This window comes from Panicum virgatum, chromosome 9N, assembly GCF_016808335.1.
Source record: "Panicum virgatum strain AP13 chromosome 9N, P.virgatum_v5, whole genome shotgun sequence".
Classification (NCBI taxonomy): domain Eukaryota; kingdom Viridiplantae; phylum Streptophyta; class Magnoliopsida; order Poales; family Poaceae; genus Panicum; species Panicum virgatum.
In genome coordinates this window covers 38064579-38086122 of record NC_053153.1, presented here as the reverse complement: position 1 = coordinate 38086122, position 21544 = coordinate 38064579, and the positions used below count along the sequence as shown (strand labels likewise).

The 21544-nt window shown below is 49.3% G+C and overlaps 2 non-coding genes across 2 annotated transcripts; both read left to right on the top strand.

Moving 5' to 3' along the window:
• Positions 1-967: 967 nt before the first annotated feature.
• Positions 968-1071, top strand: LOC120693593. The gene has a single exon (XR_005683054.1). It is a non-coding gene; the product is annotated as a small nucleolar RNA R71 (small nucleolar RNA).
• A 5606-nt stretch (positions 1072-6677) lies between these two features.
• Positions 6678-6784, top strand: LOC120693591. The gene has a single exon (XR_005683052.1). It is a non-coding gene; the product is annotated as a small nucleolar RNA R71 (small nucleolar RNA).
• The last annotated feature ends 14760 nt before the right edge of the window (positions 6785-21544 follow it).

Genomic DNA, 21544 nt, shown 5'->3' with positions numbered 1-21544 from the left:
CTTGGGCATTATATTTACACTTGCCACCAGATCGCATAGGCATTGCTCGAAGTGTTTGATGTAGATCGAGCAGCTGATCATGGGGACCCCTGGATCCTCTTGCACCGCTGCCACCATGCCATCCCAAATGTCGTTCCTTGGGGGATAGTACCTACCTGCATGGTTATTGCGCGGTGGCCTCCGGGATGAGTTACCCCGTCCGGTAGACACCATGCTGACATTTTCAACGGGAGACTCGGGTTGCCCCGGGATCTTCCCGCTCTCAACAGCAGGTAACGAAACAGCAATTTGTGCAAGCTGGGTTTCGATCATTTTATTGAAACTTAACTAGTTTTTAAGAGTTGAAGACAAAGCTTCAAGCTTAACATTTAAACTTTCTAGGGATTTGTCATTGGCCAAAAGCTTTTTATTTATATTTTTGTTGATTTTAACTTGGCCAAGAACAAGTTCTCTCAAGGGAGGTTGGTTTGAATTGAAATTCGAATTATAAGAAGGATTGTAGTTATTACCTCCCTGAAAAGGTGGATGTGGCTGGTTCCACCCCTGGCCTCCTTGTGGTGGACGGTACCCATTGTTGTTGTTGTTGTTGAGGTATGCGCAGTCTTCATGAGTTTCGGGGCAATCGTTTCCCGAATGTCCATCGTTACCGCAGACTTCACACATGAAGTACGAACCCATGGCGTAAACGGGAGCATGGATCGGTTGTTTGCTCCCTTCCTCCATCTTCTTGATTAGGAGGTCCAGCTTTGCGGCAATCATATCTGTCTCTTTGATGGTATGCATGCCTTTGGTGCGGGGTTGGAGTCGTTCATCGCTCCACCCCTAATTGGAGACCATCTTCTCGACCAATTCTTTTGCTTTGGCGATAGTCAGGTCAAGGAAGGCTCCTCCAGCAGCAGCATCAATGTTGGCTCGAGATGTCGTTGTGAGCCCGTTGTAGAAGCTTTGCAGGATGAGCCACTCATCCATGCCATGATGAGGACAGGCCAGGATGTATTCCGGCAGCCTCTCCCAAGCTTCTGGGATGGATTTCATTCCTGTCTGCTGGAAACTTGAAATTCTCCTGCGCAGGGCATTTGTTTTGCCCAGCGGGAAGAATTTTACGAGGAACGCCTTGGAGCATTTGGCCCAGGTGTCGATGTCCTTTTCTTTATAAAACCACTGTTTCGCCTTCCCCAGCAGGGAAAATGGAAACAGACGAAGCTTGACAACATCGGCGGCGACACCCCGTATGACAACGGTGTCGCAGAGCTCCAGAAAATTCTGCAAATGTGCATTTGCGTCCTTGTTCGGCTTGCAACAGAATGGGCTGGCCTGCACCATGTTGATGAGGCTTGATTTGAGCTCGAAGTTCATGTCCCCAACATTGATGTTGGGGCCAGTGGCCACATTGTCGGTGGAGGGGACGGAGAACTCGCGGAGAGTCTTTTCAGCCATAGCTGCAAGAACGAGAGGTGCTTCCGAAATGGGTACCTGTGCTGGGAGGACAGCGAGAGGAGGAACAACGCGAGTTCGTGCCCTTCTCACAAGCCCCTCTGGATTGTCTGTGTAGTTTTCCGGCAGGGAGAAACCGGTCATACACTACCCCTGTCTTCTTTTCAAATCAAAAATAAAAGAAGACACAAAATGACATTAGCCTGAAAGAGTAAGGACTATATCCTGAGTACAAGGTCTACGTTAATATCAGCACAATATCTTTGTTCACATGCCGTCCCCGGCAATGGCACCAGAAATGCTTGTTGATATTTCTTAGCGCAATCACTAGGAATGGTTAATCCTTAGCAACAGCGCCAGAAATGCCAGTTGCCAGTCCTTAGTGCAATCACTAGAAAATGAGTGCGTTGAACCCATCCTAGCAACTGCACCCAAGGGGTGCCACTCTCGTGGTATAATCAATATGATTACAGATGGATCCGCAAGCGCACGGATATACCGTTGTAGCATTTCACCCGGAGAGTAAGGGTATCGTCATTTATTTGTGTAGCAAAGGATGGCAGCGGCAAAGGTATTGTACTCAACATTAACCATGACATTGTGCCTCAAGCAATAGGCAATACTCTAACAGGGGTAAGTACAGATAAAGAATAAGTAAGGGTAATGTGACACAGCACACATCCACACTCCAAGAGGAAGGAATAAAGGAGAGAAACTATAAAACAAAGGACTACTCTATCCTACATCAAGTCAGCTGGAGCTTAGGCTAGGTTAGGTGTCCTAGTGCTTCTATCCAAAGCTGGGGTTATGTTAGATCATGGTTAGGACTGCAGGTGCCCGAAAAATGGGATAGCGGGGAGAAGGTCCCGCACCGGAGTACATCCAGTCCCGTTACCTCTTTGCATGAACTCCTACACCGAACCCGAACGTCGGGGAGTATGCTAAACGCAACACCGCTATTACACGGGACGGACGGGGCTGTCACCACCTGCCGTCTACCCCAGTCACACCGTGGAGCACGGTCATATCCGAAAGATCACGCATACCTGAGCACCACGCTCGTGTATGAAGTCACTACTCTAGTGCCCCCAGGTCTCCCACCCTTTAGATGGACGAGTAAAACACTAGAGCAAGCCCGAAAGCACAACAAACCTCTATCCGTACCTGGATCATCTGGCCTAACCAAGACCGTAGCATAACTTATGAATGATCTAAGCATGGATTGATAAACTATCAAGATGGTAAAGCAACCTTGGCAGAACTCTATATTATGAATAGAAGTCTGACAAGTCGGATACAAAGCCATACCAGGAGCCGAGGATTGCTCAACGACCCCGAGGACGACTTGCTCGCTAAAGAGAACTAGCCTAGCTCCACTACCTAGCTAAGAGAGCAAGAGAGAGGTGAGCCTCTTTGGAGAGAATGGAATGAAGTGTGTGTGTGTGTTGAGAGGGGTGAGAGGGGGCCCTATTTATACTAGTGGAGGTCGGTTCCCGCCAAATGCACGTATGGAAGGTGATCAGGAGACTTGGGGGCGACTCCTCCTCGAAATGCACCTGGATGGGAGGCCGGCCAGGTTTGGCCGACCCATGGGGTTGGCTGGCCCCACCTGGCCGCCTCTCGTCCTTATCCTTCTCTGGCAGGCTGACATGTGGGCCCTGATATCTGTCCTTGTATGCATTATGCGTGGCGTGCCCGTTTGCTCTGCCACATGGGCCCTCTTTGTAAGTGGGTGACGTCGAATGCAATATTCTGCGTAATTGTATGGCGTTTGCTGCGTGTTTTCGTCTTATTCCGCTCTTGCTCATCTGAAATGTACAAAACTCAAAAACAACTGTGGAGCGAGGTTAGTGATACAAATATGTGAGTAAGGCATGTAGTTTTCCTTTATTATTGAGTATAGTTGACGGCTGAAAATGGAAATTAAGCACCGTCAACACCATGGTCGAAAATTTTGACCACCTTCTTCCTACACTAAGGCTGATATGTGGAGTTTTGGGTAGGAAGAGTGTAGCATACCTTGGTTACCTGTGTTGCCGAGCCGAAGAGTGGTTCGCAAGAGGTTGGTACTTGATCAAATCCTGATCTTATGGAAGGTGAAGTGTTCAGGGGAGAGGGCGGAAATGGACTCACACTTAGAAAATTTTTGGTCTTGAGCTCCTTATTTCAACTCTCTTGAGTGGAGGTATAGGTCTTGTCTCCCGCTGTTTTTTTACATTGTTCCTGCTCCATTTTTTTTTTACAGAAGATGACCCATACTCCATGAGGATAGAGTTATTGGAAGGGAGCATTGCTTGGATAGACCATTCGAGATGGATAGGTTCACTATGGAGATTTTGGGTTTTGTTGTGAGGGGAATTGTCTGGCGAAGGTGTATATCAATACCCGGAGTAGGTAATTGACATGCCAGAAATTTTGAGGCTAGCAAAACAATGGTTATGCAAAGGAGAAAGATCGGTAGATGACAAGTACCTTCCTCGAACGAACTCACCATTCGGCAAAGCTCAAAATAACTCAAGATAGCTTATATCGGTTCATCTGATAAAACATTACTGCTCTAGTTAGGACATGTAAACCAAAGGGGAGATCTTTACCATGTTTCATTTAAACAAATTCCGAGAGGTTTGCTACTAGAGCATGCAGTTTTATTCTGGTTTGGGCTATCTCAAATCTCACAACAACTTAGATCTGGAAATCAAGCTCATGCTCCCACACAACCAGATTTTAGTGGAACTACTTATGTGCCAACTAGTTCAAGTACTAGGAGATCAAACAGTTGTATACGAGGCACTTGCAAAGAATGGACAGAGCAACAATTCATCATCTCCATGATAAGAGCTTACACGGATTTCCACACATATGAGTTGGGAGTTTTATTCAAAGCATGAAACATTTTTTGTGTTTTAATTAATTTATTTTGTTTTTGTTTTTATTTTATTTCATACTTTTACCCTTTTTTGTGTTTTTGAATGATTTAAACTAACTTTTTTAGGACACGAGACGAAAGGATAGGCCGGATGACTTACCTGGATACATGGGCACCCCCCCAAGCTTGAATGAAGCTCAGTAGGTCTGCCATCTTGGTCGTTTTTTTTGTATGTAGTGTAAAATCAAAAGAATGCATTTGCGAGAATTTAAACATGCCATGATGAGAAAGGGAAGACTATGCAAGAATATAAACTATCCTATATGCAAATGCAGGAATGGATAACTACCGCGTACCTAATGGCAAGGGCTTGAGTTTCTCGTCCTGAGCGAGACTATCCATACCTTGGGTTCAGTCGTCGTCACCTGATGCAGACATTGGTGGCGATGCTTTCTTCTGCTACACCTTCCGTGTAGGTAGAGTTACTTCGATCTCTTTCTTTCCAAATTCCAGAAAATTCTTACGTTGGATATTCCGCTTCGCATTCCGTTGGTTATACACCATAATCTCCTCTCGAGTTCGAAGATTCTCCATGAATTCGATAAGGGAATATGGCTTCTCCAGCTCTTTCACGGATTCCTTCTGTTTGAAACTTTTGATCTGTGAGCATTGTTCATCCTTCGGTCTAAAACCGAATCTCTCCTTCTGCCCATTGATGTTGAGTTGGATTACTCTAATTCCCGCATCAATGTGTGCAGTTGTCATGCTCAAGAATGGCCTCCCCAATATGAGAGGGATCTCAATGTTGATTTCCATGTCGAGAATGACAAAATCAACGGGGACAAAGAAATTCCGTATTTTCATTGGAATATCCTCGGCGATCCCCGTGGGATGATGAATTGATTGGTCTGCTAGCAGCAAACACATGGCAGTAGGAGCAAGCACATGATGGTTAAGTTTATCATAAATTACCTTTGGCATGATGCTGATGCTTGCTCGCAGATCGCAAAGAGCGTGCTTAAAGTGTTGAGCTCCGATGGAACATGTGATGGTGGGGCATCCTGGTTTCTTCTTCTTCTCCAAGAGAGGATTGAGTATAGCTGTGCTACACTCATTCGTAAACTGCACGACCTCGGTGGTCGGCAAGACCCTCTTATTGCCAAGGATATCCTTGAGATACTTGGCGTATGTGGGAACCTGCATAGTATCAAAAAGTGGTATGTTGCCATAAAACTTCTTAGTTACCTCGACGAACTTGCCGAATTGCTCGTCGGCCACCGGCCTCCTTCTCCGCTCTAGAAACGGTAAGGCGGCTGTATCGTGACAGTCCCGTGAAGTTCTAGGGGGTTCCACGGGGTCTTCCTGGGTAACAATGGTGTTGGATTCTTCGGCCTCCTCCAGCACTCCGTCTTCAGCATCGGTAATCCAGGCAGTTACGGTCTTCCACCGTGTACTTGCATCCTGTAAAAGAGGTGGTTTCTGTGCGGATTGTCTTGCCCGCACAGCTACCGCACTCACACTTTCTTTCAGGGTCACTTCCGGTTGCTCGGAGAGCTTCCCCGTGTCATGGTTAAGGCAGGATGGTATACTTGCATCCTGCGGAAGATGTGGTTTTTGTGCGGATTGTCTTGTCCGCACAGATACCATACTCGCATTTTCTATCGGGGTCACTTCCGGTTGCTCGGAGAGCTTCCCCGTGTCATGGTTAAGGCAGGATGAGGTCAGTTGAGTTACTTTAGTTTCTATCAATTTGTTGAAACTCAACTGATGTTTAATAATAGAGTTAAACCCTTCTAGTTGCATAGCCAAAGACTCAAGAATTTTATCATTAGCAAGAAATTTCTCACTAATGTTGTCATTAATTTGTTTTTGGCAATTCATGAAGTCTTTAAGCGAGGGCTGAAAACTATTATTAAAATTAATACCTTGCTGTTGGATGAAGGGGAGGTCGGGCTTAGAATTCCAACCTTGTTGAGGATGACAGTCTGAGTCATTGGGAGTGTTGTTCCCAATGAAGTTCTCGTCCTCTGGAGTGAATGGGCAAGATTTGCCCGAATGTCCAGAATTGCCACATTTCTCACATGTCATCTGAGACTCCATAATCTGGTTAACCTCCTGGTGTGGAGATTCTAGCTTTTTCATGAGAAGATCCATCTTGGCTGTCAGCATATTGACACTGTCGATTTCATGTATTTCCTTTGCATGGGTCGGTTGCCTATCTTCCTTCCAACTCTGGTTGGAAGCAATCTTGTCGATGAGCACTTTAGCTCCTACAATATATAGAGAGAGGAACACTCCTCCCGCTGCTGCGTCCATGTGATTTTGTGATCGCTGGTTCAGGCCCTGGAAGAAGTTCTGAATGATAAGCCATTCTTCCATGCCGTGGTGTGGGCATGCGGCAATGTATTCCTGAAGACATTCCCAGGCTTCCGGGACTGTCTCATCCTAGAGTTGTTCAAAAATGGAAATCCTGTTCCGAAGGGCATTGGTTTTGCCCATCGGAAAGTACTTGACCAGAAAAGCATTGGAGCACGTATCCTATGTGTCGAATCCTTCCTTGTAGGTGTAAAACCACATCTTTGCTTTCCCAAGCAAAGAGAATGGTAACAGCCGAAGATGAATATTATCCATCGTAGTATCTTTTGGGTTGATTGTGCTGCTCACTTCCAGAAAATTCTGTAGATGAGCGTGGGCACCCTCAGATGCCTTTCCGTAGAAGGGACTTGCTTGGACCATGTTGACAAGCCCAGTCTTTATCTCAAAGCCATCAGTGCCTTGGTAATTGTTCAGTCTAGTAGGGATATGGCTATTAGAAGGGGCTGAGAATTGACGGAGTGTCTTCTGAGCCATGGGTATTGAAGCTGGTGTTGTCAAACCTTGATCCTAAGAAAATTTCTACTGGTAGGAAAAAAATTCACCCAATTCTTTCGGATCTAAGTTGAAGTGATATGGTAGAACGAATCTGGTCCTGCACTGCTCTGCAGAAATCACAAGGATACCGAGAGCAGTGGTAATCCCGCTAAAATTAGCGGTGATAATCAATAAATTTTATCAAACTATTCGACGATATCTTTAGCCAATTGCTTCCCCGGCAACGGCGCCAGAAATACTTGTTGGCGTTTCTCACGCTCAATAGAATATGGATTCCGCAAGCGCACAGAATCACCGCTGTAGCACTTCACCTTGGAGTATTCCAGGGTATCGTATATTTCCTCAAGGATTGGATAAAGAGTATCGAAGAATCGAATGACAAACTTTACTAAAGATATCGACCGACTAATTTAGTGGGGGTAAGCCTGATATGATAGATAAGATAATGGCCACGATGACCATCTGACACATGAGACTCTAATCCTCCGAGAGGTAAGCAGTTGGGAGGACAACAAGCGAGAAAGACTCTTAAAACACTTCTAAACTATCGAGCTAGCCTCTCTAGACTAAACCTTGCCACTGACTAGTTATCGGGAACGTAGAGCTTACTTCGGCGGCTCGAAGAGGAAGGACTTCAGAAAGGGGTAAGAGGGGAGTCAAACATCAACCTGCAACTACTGCTATGAAAACACCTGAACATGGTGGACTACAAGGGACAGACAAGGCTGTCACCACCTGCCGCCTACCACAATGGTACTGTAGGGTGGAACACAATTTCTAGCTAACACTGAGCTCAGACATCACGTCTGCTCTCGGTGTTAGGATTTGTCTTGTAGCTAACAAGAGAAATCCCCCTCAACCTATGGAACTAACTTGAGCCTCCCTAGTCCAGGCGGGAAAACCCGTAAGGTAAGATCCCGATAAACAAGATAGGTACAAAGACTAAGCTAGATGAATTACTTCCGCACACAAGTAAGATAACTCGGAAAGGTAAATAAATGCGGAACTTAAAGCTGACACGAAAAGATAAAGAAGATAACTTATATTGATAAATGTCAAAGGAAAAGATACAAGAGCTAATACCCGACTTCGGATGACGACTTCGAAATCCCGAGACAAACTCGACTCGAATCTAACTCCCAGACTACCTAACCTACTCTAGAAACTAAGAATGAGAGAAGAGAGCTCCTTTGGTGTGTGTTGAGAGTGAGGGTGTTGCTCTCTATTTACAGTGCTCCAGGGTCGGTATTTGGCCTCACGTCAGTTGTACGCAGTTGTAGTCGTTGTGCTTAACTTCCACGCCAAAACTGAGCTTGAGATGCCGCAAAGTGGGGCCGGCCGGCCTCTCCTAGGCTGGCCGGCCTGGGATTTTTGTCGTTTGGCGCCGACCTTCTCGTGGACGCTCCTGATCTTCTCTAGATGATTGTAACACCCTAATTTAAATTTCAGCATTTATTAATAAATTCAATTGGCTTTATTTAAATTTCTAAGGTTTATTGTGTTTAGTATGGCATTTAATTCAATTTTGTTCCTTAAGTAATTAAAATTTTATCATAGGTTTAAATTTTGGTGTTGCATTCATGCTGGTGCATAGTTTTAATTATTTTGAGTGTGGTTTGAATTCAAATTTTGATTTGAATTCAAACTTTGTTTGAAGTAGAAATAGAAAAGAGAAAGGAAAATAGAAAACCTAACCAGGACCCAAACCCACCTCAGCCCAGTCCAACCCTCTCCCGCGGCCCAACCCACAACGGCCCAACCCTCTTCCTCTCTTTTCCTCAGCCCGCGGCCCACTTTTCTCGCGGCCCAAACCGGTGCCCACACCCCTGGCCCGGCTCGCGCCGGCCTGCCCCCGCAAGCCCCGCTCGCCACGCGGCCCAGTCCGCCCCGCGCTCCCGCTCCGCTCACGGTTCCGCGCCCCTGGACCCACCTGCCAGCCGCACCGCACGCGCTCGCCCAGCCGCTGACGGCCCGGGCCCAGCCGTCAGGCTCGTCACCTTCCTCGCGCAACGGCCGCGCCCGGCACGCCGAGATTCTCGGCGGACTTTCCTTCCCGGGCACGCATGCCGAGGGCGCTCCGCCGCCCTATAAATACCGCCCACGACCCCCTGCGCCTCTCCCAATCCAGCAGAGCGCCGCCGTAAACCCTAGCCGTCGCACCACGCCGCGCAGCTCCGCCGAGCAGAGCAGAGCGCTGCGCCGCCGCGGCCACGCCCCTCCGCCGCACCAGAGCCCCATCCAAGCAGCGTTTCGACTCCTCTGTGACCGCTAGGAGCTTCCCCGAGCCGCTGCCCTCCGCTACAACCCCTGCAGTGACCTTCTCCGCGAGCGCCGCCGCGACTCGCCGCCGGTCTTCGCCGCCGGGCCCCCTGCACGACCCCCACGTTCGATTCGAGCCTCGGTGAGGACCTCCTCCGCTCGCTCTCCCTTCTCGACCTGCTAGAGTAGCCTGTGGCACACCCCAGCAACCCCTGCACGCGCGCGCCGGCGATGCGCCGCCGTGCAATCGGCCCCTCGCCGTGGCGAGCCCTGCCCAAGCCCGGCCGAGCCCCGCTTTTGCCTCCAGAGGCTTGCGCATGCCGCGTAGATGCCAGCCGACCCAAGCCCTGGCCGGATTGACCCTGGGAAGGCCGAGATTGGCCATCTTCGGCCACGCGCCGCCGCGAACAGGGTCGCTGGCGACGTCCCGCCGCCGCCCCACGCACCCAACTGCCCTGCGCCGTCCGATCAGGAACGGGCGCTCAAGATTAGAACTCAGGCCCTTTAGATCTGAGCCACCCGATCCGGATCCAAGCGCTCAGATCTAACCATACCGCTTCAGCCTATGACATTTGTTAAAGAGCCCCTGCACTTTAATAGATTCAACCCGCGGTCCACAGCCATTCAAAAATAATTACAGATTAGGCCTGTTTTATTCACTTAAGCCCCTGATCTTTCCCAATTTTGAACCCGCCGTCCAGGTCTATCGTTTTTGCGAGTTAGACCCTGTAGTTAGCTATTAATTATGTTGTAGCCCTCGGTTTTTGCAGAAAACCCCCTGGAACTTCAGTTTTCTTACAAATAAGCCCCTGAACCTTGTTTTTAGCCTAGAATACGCGTTTTAGCTCCGTTTTAAGCGTTCTTTATGTCCACGCGATCGTTGTAACGCGTAGAATAGTTTTAGACTAGTTTAGTGTGCTGTTTTTATGTATTGATGCACTGTTTCTTAGTTTTTGTTAGTGTTTGCTTGTATGCTTATTATTGTGCATTGTTTTGGCCATGTGTTCGTGAGTAGACGTTGATCCACCGGAGGAGCCCCAGTACCAGTACCCGGAGCAGCCGTCTTCCGAGCACTTTGAGCAGTAGCAGGAGCAGTATGAGGAAGGCAAGTATAACACGAACAACCTCTCACTTTTAAATACAATTTCATACTGCATTTAATACTGTATGCCTATAAGGATTTCCTAGCCACATTTATCCTTTATATATTACCTTGGGTTGCATTTTGGTTAGTTGTGCTAGGTGCCGCGCTATAACACACTCTGGTCCTTTTTAATTAATTTGATTAATGGTTTACTTAAATTTAATTCTGAGAGTGGCCCTCTGTGCTTCGTGCTTGGGTGGCTCACGTCTCGTTAAAATATGGTTTTTGTAGAAACATGGTTTAGGGGGCCAGAACGGTGCTTAGTGATTGGTTGGCCACTCTCCATAAGGACCGGTTCATAGAGCGACAACCTGGGACAACAGCGCTACCACAAGGCTAGAATGGGATAGACTTGGCGTAATAATTAGATCTTTTTGGTTTGGAGTAACTTACCTGCGGGGCAGGGGCGGTAAGCTTCTATGGCCCTCGTGCTGAGTGGCCTCGTCTGTGCTTCGTGTCTTGACGCCCACTAGACCTGCTCCATAGTCGCCGATCCACCCTCGCGGTTACCCCCTACCAACGAGATTCTTTGTAAAGGCCTCGTAGTGGGTCGCTAGTCATCTCACCTAAGGAAGTGTGATGAACAACTGGCGTAGCTCACGACTTGTGGGTAAAGATGTGCAACCTCTGCAGAGTGTAAAACTGGTGTACTAGCCATGCTCACGGTTATGAGCGGCCCAGATCCTCCTTTTGATTAGTGGGGTTGTCTCCTTCCGACGAGGGAGGTGCCTCTCGGGGTTACCTTGGTGGCTTGGTTTTGGTCTGGTTCTCAGTAGTATCATGAGTAAATTTGACTAATTACTATGTAACTGGGTTAATGGTAATTCATCAACTCATAGTAAATAGCTTTAATAAAATTTTGCCAACACTTAAAAGCTAATGCAGTTGAGTCAGCCAACCTTAGAGCCTCATAGTTAGTGTTATACTTGTTGAGTACAAGTTGTGTACTCACTCTTGCCTCTTCTCTACTTTTTCCTCTTGGCTACGCTACTGCTGCTTAGTTCCTGCCGACACGAGGGAGTTCGTCCAGCGCTACCATGACTACGAGGACTTCTAGGTGTTAGACTCCCAGTCGACGTCCCTGTGGCGCCCTGCTTCCGAGAGCTTCTCGTATATGTTTTTACGCTTCCGCTTACTCTGTATCAGACATTTTTTGTCATTAATGTAATAAATAACATTCGTATTCGTTTTATTATGTCTAATTCGTGATATGTACTGTGATATACTGTTCATTCTGTTGTATATACGTGTGACTTGATCCTAGCACATATATGATTGCTCGGTTTATGTTCTTTTATAAACCGGGTGTTACAGAGTGGTATCAGAGCCGTATCGACTGTAGGACGAAGCCTAGATAGAACTGGTCGAGTTTTAGGACTTCTTCTCTCCGATCCTTGCCTGCTGAAACTATTTTACTATTATACCTTTGAAATTCTATGACTTTTACCCGTCTTGCCTTGATTTTTCTCTCTCTGAAAAATAGTTTTCATAGATTTTGGCCTGAATCAGTCATCTGACCACCCTGAGTATCAGCTAGGTGACCCTTTTATAATAATACGGTAGTACGTTCTGCGACGCGTTGTGTTAGTCGAGTCGGATGTTAAACTCGGCTAAGTTGTGAAAATTGTCTGCTTGTTATTATGCTACATGTTTGATTTGGATTTTTGAATGATTGCATAGCTTAATAGTTTAAATTTGTTTAGAGAAAATCACTCTGATATTAAAGTTAACTAATTAATAAAATGAGTTAGATCGTTGGGGGTAAAACAGTCCACTCTATCCTGTCTACTTTATCATGTCTGAGTCTTTTTCCGCAAAGAGTTATCATATCCATCTGAATTTATTCCTGCAATATCCTTACTCGTGAAATCTTTTGTCCAAAATCAAATGGTGAACACCAGGCATGGTTTTGACCAGCAGGGGCAGAACAACCAGGGTCAGAACACCCAGGGGACCGGGATCCCGATGCCGCCACCTTTGACTCCGGAGCAGTACTTCCAGCTCCATATGCAGATGATGGCCACCCTGAACAACACTGTTTAGGCTCTTCAGCAGGCTCACACTCAGCCTCCGCCTCCTCCACCGCCGCAGCCTCGCGACAGGCGTGCTGAGTTCCTGAGGGGTCACCCGCCGACGTTCTCTCACATGTCCGACCCTCTTCAGGCCGACGACTGGCTCCGTGCAGTGGAGCGTCAGCTGGACATCGCCCAGTGCAATGATCAGGAGAGAGTTCTGTACGCAGCAGGACAGCTGCGAGGGGCAGCTTTGGACTGGTGGGAGTCCCACCCAGTTCAGGACCGCGAGGCTCTCACTTGGCTCCAGTTCCGGGAGCGTTTCCGTAGCCACAACGTCCCCGCGGGCGTGATGAAGATGAAGCAGAAGGAGTTCCTTGCACTGAAGCAGGTAATCTTAAATATAATCATTCAGCAGTTTCTTTTGAGCTAATGACCCTTGTTCTATCCCTATGAATCTTGAGTTAATCTTTCGATATCTATCTGTCTTTGTCACTTCAGGGGACTATGTCGGTCACGGAGTATCGTGATCGCTTTCTGCAGCTTGCTTGCTACGCCCCTGCCGATGTTGCGGATGACCGCAAGAAGCAGGAGCACTTCATGGAGGGCCTTGAGGACTACCTCCAGTACGCGCTACTCAACCTCCGCTTCGACGACTTCAACCATCTGGTTGACAGCGCGCTCAACACTGAGCGCAAGCACCTGGAGATGGAGGACAAGAAGAGGAAGGTTGTCCCCGTTGCTTCCGGCAGCAACACTCGTCCTCGCCTCCAACCACCCCAGCAGTACCAGCAGCCGTACCGGCCTCCCCAGCAGTACCAGCAGAGGCCGCAGCAGTACCCGCCTCGACAGCAGCAGCAGGCAGGTTAGGGCCCGAGGTTACCGGCACCTCCGGCTCGTGCTCCACCAGCTCCGCCAGCACCTCAGGCTCCACGTCCGGCGGCTCCTACCGGACAACAGGCTTCGACACTTGCACGCATCTGCTATCACTGCGGCCAGCCGGGGCACTACGCCAACACTTGCCCCCGGAAGGCGCAGGCGGGACAGCAGGGGCGCCAGCACAGGGTCGGGTGAACCACGTGACGGCCGAGTCAGCGGCCGAGGCTCCTAACGTGGTTATTGGTACGTTCATGGTCAACTCTCACCCTGCTACAGTGCTTTTCGATACCGGTGCTACCCATTCTTTCATTTCCAAGTCATTTGCCGAGCAGCATGGTATACCGGTTTCTTGTATGAGGACAGCTATGGTAGTTACCTCACCTGGGGGTCAGATACGTACATGTTCTATATGCTCCAGAGTTAGTATTGTCATAAAGGGGGTAGAATTTCGCACTGGCTTGATAGTTATTGACTCCTCGGGGATAGATGTTATTTTGGGCATGGAGACACTTACCAGATGGGGAGTCCGTATTGATTGTGCTCAGCGGACAGTTCACTTGTCGGCATCTGATGGCCAAGAGGTGACGGTCAGTGCTTCAGAGCCTTCGGGATTTCTTCATCAGATGGAGGCTAGACCCACGGACAGTATTCGCGTGGTGTCTGAATTCCCGGATGTCTTTCCGGATGATCTGCTAGGTATGCCGCCTGAACGCGCCATTGAGTTTTGTATTGATCTCTTGCCTGGCACAGCTCCTATTGCAAAACGGCCCTACCGTATGGCACCTATAGAGCATGAAGAAGTCAAGAAAACTATTGATGAGTTGCTAGCCAAGGGCTATATCCGTCGCAGCTTCTCTCCTTGGGCTTTTCCATTATTGCTGGTAGATAAGAAGGATGGCTCGAAGAGGATGTGTGTGGATTATCGGGAGCTGAATGCAGTCACTATCAAGAACAAGCATGCACTGCCCCGTATTGAGGATCTCTTCGATCTGCTTCGAGGTGCTCGTATATTCTCGAAGACTGATCTTTGTTCGAGTTATTTTCAGCTGAGGATCCATCCTGGGGATATTCCGAAGACGGCATTCACCTACAAGTACGGGCTATATGAGTATACGGTCATGTCCTTCGGCTTGACTAATGCCCCGGCTTTCTTCATGCACTTGATGAACATGGTTTTCATGGACTATCTGGATGTCTTTGTGGTGATTTTCATTGATGATATTATGATTTTCTCCAAGACAGAAGAAGAGCATGAGGAGCATCTGAGACTCGTACTGCAGAGATTGAGAGAGCATCAGCTGTATGCCAAGTTCAGCAAGTGCGAGTTCTGGATTGACGAGGTTCCATTCCTCGGTCATGTTATCTCTCAGGGAGGCATTGCTGTTGATCCGAGCAAGGTGAAGGATGTACTCGAGTGGGAGACACCGCAGACAGTAAAGGAAGTCAGGTCTTTCTTGGGCTTAGCTGGATATTATCGGAGGTTCATTGAGAATTTCTCCAAGATCGCGAAGCCTTTGACTTCTTTGCTAGAGAAGAATGTGGCATTCATATGGACTGATGAGCGTCAGAGGGCCTTTGATGAGCTGAAGAAAAGGTTGACTACGGCGCCAGTCCTGACTCTGCCAGACCAGACGAAGAGGTTCACGGTATATTGTGATGCTTCGAAGGATGGTCTTGGGTGTGTTCTGATGCAAGAGGGCAGAGTGATTGCTTATGCTTCACGGCAGTTACGTCGGCATGAGCTGAACTATCCTACTCATGATCTTGAGTTAGCCGCAGTTGTGCATGCTCTGAAGATTTGGAGGCATTACTTGTATGGACAGCGTTGTGATATCTACACTGATCACAAGAGCCTCAAGTACATTTTCACGCAGAATGAGCTGAACATGCGGCAGAGAAGATGGCTGGAGTTGGTCAAGGATTATGACCTGGAGATTCACTATCATCCAGGCAAGGCCAATGTTGTAGCAGATGCTCTGAGCAGAAGAAGTTATGTCAACATGGCCGTGGCTTTCCAGATGCCTCCAGAGTTATGCGAGGAGTTTGAGCAGTTGAGTCTGGGCTTCTTGCATCATACTTCCAGTGGAGCGTTTGAGGCAGTGCCGACTCTAGAGTCAGAGATCAGGCAGCATCAGAAAGATGATGAGAAGCTGCAGGAGATTCGTGAGTTGCTCAAGAAGGGCAAGGCTCCTCATTTCAGAGAGGATGATCAGGGTACTTTGTGGTACAAGAACCGGATTTGCGTGCCTGATGTGCATGATCTCCGAAAGTTGATTCTGAGTGAGGCCCATGATACAGCTTACTCTATTCATCCGGGCAGCACGAAGATGTATTATGATCTGAAGGAACATTTCTGGTGGTATGGGATGAAGCGTTCAGTGGCAGAGTATGTGGCTATTTGTGACACTTGTCAGCGTGTCAAGGCTGAGCATCAGAGGCCGGCAGGTCTATTGCAGCCTTTGAAGATTCCAGAGTGGAAATGGGAGGAAATCACTATGGACTTCATTGTTGGATTGCCTCGTACTCAGAAAGGGTACAACTCCATTTGGGTAGTAGTGGATCGATTGACGAAGGTTGCTCACTTCATTCCAGTGAACACTACTTACTCCGGTGCTAGACTTGCAGAGTTGTACATCTCTCGGATTGACTGCTTGCATGGTGTGCCCAAGAAGATCATATCTGATAGAGGGTCTCAGTTCACTTCTCGGTTCTGGGAGCAGCTTCATGATTCTTTGGATACGAAGCTGCGTTTCAGTACGGCTTATCACCCTCAGACAGATGGGCAGACAGAGAGAACCAACCAAGTGTTGGAGGATATGCTGAGAGCTTGTGCCATTCAGTACGGCACTAGTTGGGATAAGTGCCTTTCATATGCTGAGTTCTCATATAACAACAGCTATCAGGCCAGTCTGAGGAAGTCGCCCTTTGAGGCCTTGTGTGGCAGAAAGTGCAGGACTCCTCTCTATTGGGATCAGATTGGTGAGAAGCAGCTCTTTGGCCCTGAGATCATAGATGATGCAGAGCAGATGGTTCAGGCTGTGCGAGAAAATCTGAGGATTGCACAGAGCAGACAGAAGAGCTATGCAGATGGCAAACGGAGAGACCTGACTTTCAGTGTTGGTGATTATGTGTATCTGAAGGTGTCTCCGATGAGAGGAATCCGCAGATTCAATGTCAAGGGGAAGTTAGCACCTCGGTATGTGGGGCCATTCAAGGTGCTAGAGCGGAAAGGCGAAGTTGCTTATCGCCTGGAGTTACCTCTCAGCCTCTTAGGAGTTCATGATGTCTTCCATATATCTCAGCTGAAGAGATGTCTGTGAGTACCCGAGGAGCAGGCACCACTGGATGGAGTAGATGTGCAGGAAGATCTGACTTATACTGAGCATCCGGTGAAGATTCTCGAGATGTCAGAGAGGGTTACTCGGAACAAGCGCATCAAGATGTGCAGAGTAAAGTGGAGTTATCACAGTGAAGCTGAGGCTACTTGGGAGCGAGAAGATGAGCTGAAGAAGACCTATCCAGATCTCTTTGCTAGCCAGCCCAGCTAAATCTCGGGGACGAGATTTCTTTAAGGGGGTAGGGTCTGTAACACCCTAATTTAAATTTCAGCATTTATTAATAAATTCAATTGGCTTTATTTAAATTTCTAAGGTTTATTGTGTTTAGTATGGCATTTAATTCAATTTTGTTCCTTAAGTAATTAAAATTTTATCATAGGTTTAAATTTTGGTGTTGCATTCATGCTGGTGCATAGTTTTAATTATTTTGAGTGTGGTTTGAATTCAAATTTTGATTTTGTAACACCCGGTTTATAAAAGAACATAAACCGAGCAATCATATACGTGCCAGGATCAAGTCACACGTATATACAACAGAATGAACAGTATATCATAGCACATATCACGTAAAAAGATATAATAAAGCGAATACGAATGTTATTTATTACAATAATGACATAAAAGTCTGATACAGCGGAAGCGAAGTACAAAATACAAAAAAAAACTCTCCGAAGCTGAAGCAGGGCGCCACAGGGACGTCGACTGGGAGACGAAGCACCTAGAAGTCCTCGTAGTCCTGGTAGCGCTGGACGAACTCCCTCGTGTCGGTAGGAACTGAGCAGCAGTAGCGTAGCCAAGAGGAAAAAGTAGAGAAGAGGCAAGGGTGAGTACACAACTTGTACTCAACAAGTATAACACAAACTATGAGGCTCTAGGCTGGCTGACTCAACTGCATTAGCTTTTAAGTGTTGGCAAGATTTTATTAAAGCTATTTACTACGAGTTGATGAATTACCATTAACCCAGTTACATAGTAATTAATCAGAATTAATTAAGAAACTACTAGGAAACAAACCAAACCAAGCCACCAAGGTAAACCCCGAGAAACACCTCCCTCGTCGGAAGGAGATAACTTCACTAATCAAAAGGAGGATCTGGGCCGCTCATAACCGTGAGCACGGCTAGTATACCAGTTTTACACTCTGCAGAGGTTGCACATCTTTACCCACAAGTCGTGAGCTACGCCAGTTGTTCATCACACTTCCTTAGGTGAGATGGCCAGCGACTCACTACGAGGCCTTTAAAAAGAATCTCGTTGGTAAGGCGTAACCGCGAGAGTTAGGTCGGCGACGATGGGGCCCACCTCCGGGGGTACAAGCACAGGAGCGCAATCCAAGCACAGACCAAGCCGGAGGAGCAGGGACCATTGAAGCTTACTACTCTTGCCCCGCAGGTAAGTTACTCCAAACCAAAAAGATCTAATTGTTACGCCAAGTCTATCCCATTCTAGCCTTGTGGTAGCGCTGTTGTCCCAGGTTGTCGCTCTATGAACCGGTCCTTATGGAGAGTGGCCAACCAAGCACTAAGCATCGTGCTGGCCCCCTAAACCATGTTTCTAAAAAAAAACATCTTTTAACGAGACGTGAGCCACTCAAGCCACACAGAGTGCCACTCTCAGAATTAAATTCAAGTAAACCATTAATCAATTTAATTAAAAAGGACCAAAGTGTGTTATAGCGCAGCAACCTAGCACAACTAACCAAAATGCAACCCAAGGATATATATAAAGGATATAAAGTGGCTAGGTAATCCTTAAAGGCATCCAGTATTAAAATGCAGTATGAAATTGTATTTAAAGATGATAGGTTGTTCATGTTATACTTGCCTTCCTCGTACTGCTCTGGCTGCTGCTCAAACTGCTCCGAAGATGGCTGCTCCGGGTACTGGTACTGGGGCTCCTCAGATGGATCAACGTCTACTCACGAACACATGGCCAAAACAATGCACAATAATAAACATACAAGCAAACACTAAAAAAAAAGCTAAAGAACAGTACATCAATACATAAAAACAGCAAGAAAAACTAAGCTAAAACTATTCTACGCGTTACAACGATCGCGTGGACATAAAGAACGCTAAAAACGGAGCTAAAACGCGTATTCTAGGCTAAAAACTAGGTTCAGGGGCTTATTTGTAAGAAAACTGAAGTTCCAGGGGCTTTTCTGCTAAAACCGAGGGCTAAAACATAATTAAACGTTAACTCCAGGGTCTAACTCGCAAAATTAGTAGCAAAGGACGGCGGGTTCTATTTCCAGAAAGGCCAGGGGGCTGCGTGTTAAAGTTTGGGCCAAACTGCAATTTCTTTTAACTAAGGGTGGACTGCGGGTTGATTTCTGGAAACTACAGGGGCTCTTTAACAAAAATCCCAGCCGAACCGGTATCTTGGATCTAGGCCCGTTGGATCTGGATCAAGGGGCTCAGATCTAATGGCCTCAGGATCTAATCTCGAGCGCTGGTTTAGGATCGGGCGGCCAGGGTGCCTCGCGGCGACGGCGGCGGCGGAACGCCACCGGAGCTCTGCTCCGCGGTGGCGGGCGGCTGGAGGCTCGCCGGCGCTGGCCAAAAATGGCCGTCCGGGCTTGTTTTGGGCTGCAGGCTGGTGCAAAAGGACGAGCTCGGCACGTGTAGTCCACTGGGCTCACAGCCGGGCTCGACGGGGGTTCGGGCGGCGTGCGCGACGGCGCAGGCGGCGGGCCTCGCCGGAGTGCAGTGCCGTAAGCGATAGAGCGCGCCAAGGTCCAAATTAGCCAACGCAAAAAGGAGTAGGGGTCTGGGAGATGCTCACCGAGGGTTTGTGGCGGTCTGATTTGCGGCGCAGGGCGGCCGGCGTCGAGGATGGGCGGCGGCGCCGGCGGAGTTCGGTGGCGAGGTCGGCGCAGGGCTTCTCCTGGCCTTCTGATGGCACGGCTTGACCCAAGGCGATCCTGCGGGAAGGATGCGGGGGTCAGGGGGGCTCCGGGATCACTGGCGGCGAGAAATTGCAGTGGCGGAGGTGTTTACCGGCGGCGGCGGTCCTGGCGGAGGGATGCGGCGGCGCTGGTGGTTCGGGCGTGGAGCTGTGGGGCGAGGATGGGGAAGAGAAGGTCGCAGGGCCCAATTATAGGAGGATTTCCGGGGATCTCGGCGGGGCGCAGCGGAATAATGATCCCGGCGAGCTCGCCGGGGATATCGGGCGCGGTTGCGTGGAGCCGGGAAGGGAAGGAGGAGAGAGGGGGGCTGACGCGTGGGGCTGGCTGGTCAGCGGCGGGGAGCGCGTCGCGCGGGCGCTCAGCGGGGAAGGCACTGGCAGGTGGGCCGGCGCATCAGGCGGGTGAGGCGGGGAGAGAGGGCGCGCGCGACTGGGCTTGGGAAAAGGGTGAGGGCGCGGGCTGGCTGAGGCGCTGGCTTGGGCTCGGGCCGGACTGGGCCGAGCGCGGGGAGGGAAGGAGAGGAAGACTGGGCCGGCCGGGGAAAGAAATCGAGCGGGCCGAAGGGAGAGGGGTGCGTGGGTTGGGTTTGGAACCAAGCTGGGCTGGGTTCTTTTGGGTTTGGGCTAGCCCTAGGGTTTGGGCTCCTTTTCTATTTTCCTTTCTCTTTTCTATTTCTACTTCAAACAAAGTTTGAATTCAAATCAAAATTTGAATTCAAACCACACTCAAATAATTAAAACTATGCACCAGCATGAATGCAACGCCAAAATTTAAACCTATGGTAAAATTTTAATTAAATAAGGAACAAAAATTAGATTAAATGCCAACTAAACACAATAAACCTTAGGAAATTTAACTAAAGCCAATTAATTTATTAATAAATACTGAAATTTAAAATTAGGGTGTTACAGATTTGAATTCAAACTTTGTTTGAAGTAGAAATAGAAAAGAGAAAGGAAAATAGAAAACCTAACCCGGACCCAAACCCACCTCAGCCCAGTCCAACCCTCTCCCGCGGCCCAACCCGCAACGGCCCAACCCTCTTCCTCTCTTTTCCTCAGCCCGCGGCCCACTTTTCTCGCGGCCCAAACCGGTGCCCACACCCCAGGCCCGGCTCGCGCCGGCCTGCCCCCGCAAGCCCCGCTCGCCACGAGGCCCGGTCCGCCCCGCGCTCCCGCTCCGCTCACGGTTCCGCGCCCCTGGACCCACCTGCCAGCCGCACCGCACGCGCTCGCCCAGCCGCTGATGGCCCGGGCCCATCCGTCAGGCTCGTCACCTTCCTCGCGCAATGGCCGCGCCCGGCACGCCGAGATTCTCGGCGGACTTTCCTTCCCGGGCACGCATGCCAAGGGCGCTCCGCCGCCCTATAAATACCGCCCACGACCCCCTGCGCCTCTCCCAATCTAGCAGAGCGCCGCCGTAAACCCTAGCCGTCGCACCACGCCGCGCAGCTCCGCCGAGCAGAGCAGAGCGCTGCGCCGCCGCGGCCACGCCCCTCTGCCACACCGGAGCCCCGTCCACACAGCGTTTCGACTCCTCCGTGACCGCCAGGAGCTTCCCCGAGCTGCTGCCCTCCGCTACAACCCCTGCAGCGACCTTCTCCGCGAGCACCGCCGCGACTCGCCGCCGGTCTTCGCCGCCGGGCCCCCTGCACGACCCCCACGCTCGATTCGAGCCTCGGTGAGGACCTCCTCTGCTCGCTCTCCCTTCTTGACCTGCAAGAGTAGCCTGTGGCGCACCCCAGCAACCCCTGCACGCGCGCGCCGGCGATGCGCCGCCGCGCAATCCGCCCCTCGCCGTGGCGAGCCCCGCCCAAGCCCGGCCGAGACCCGC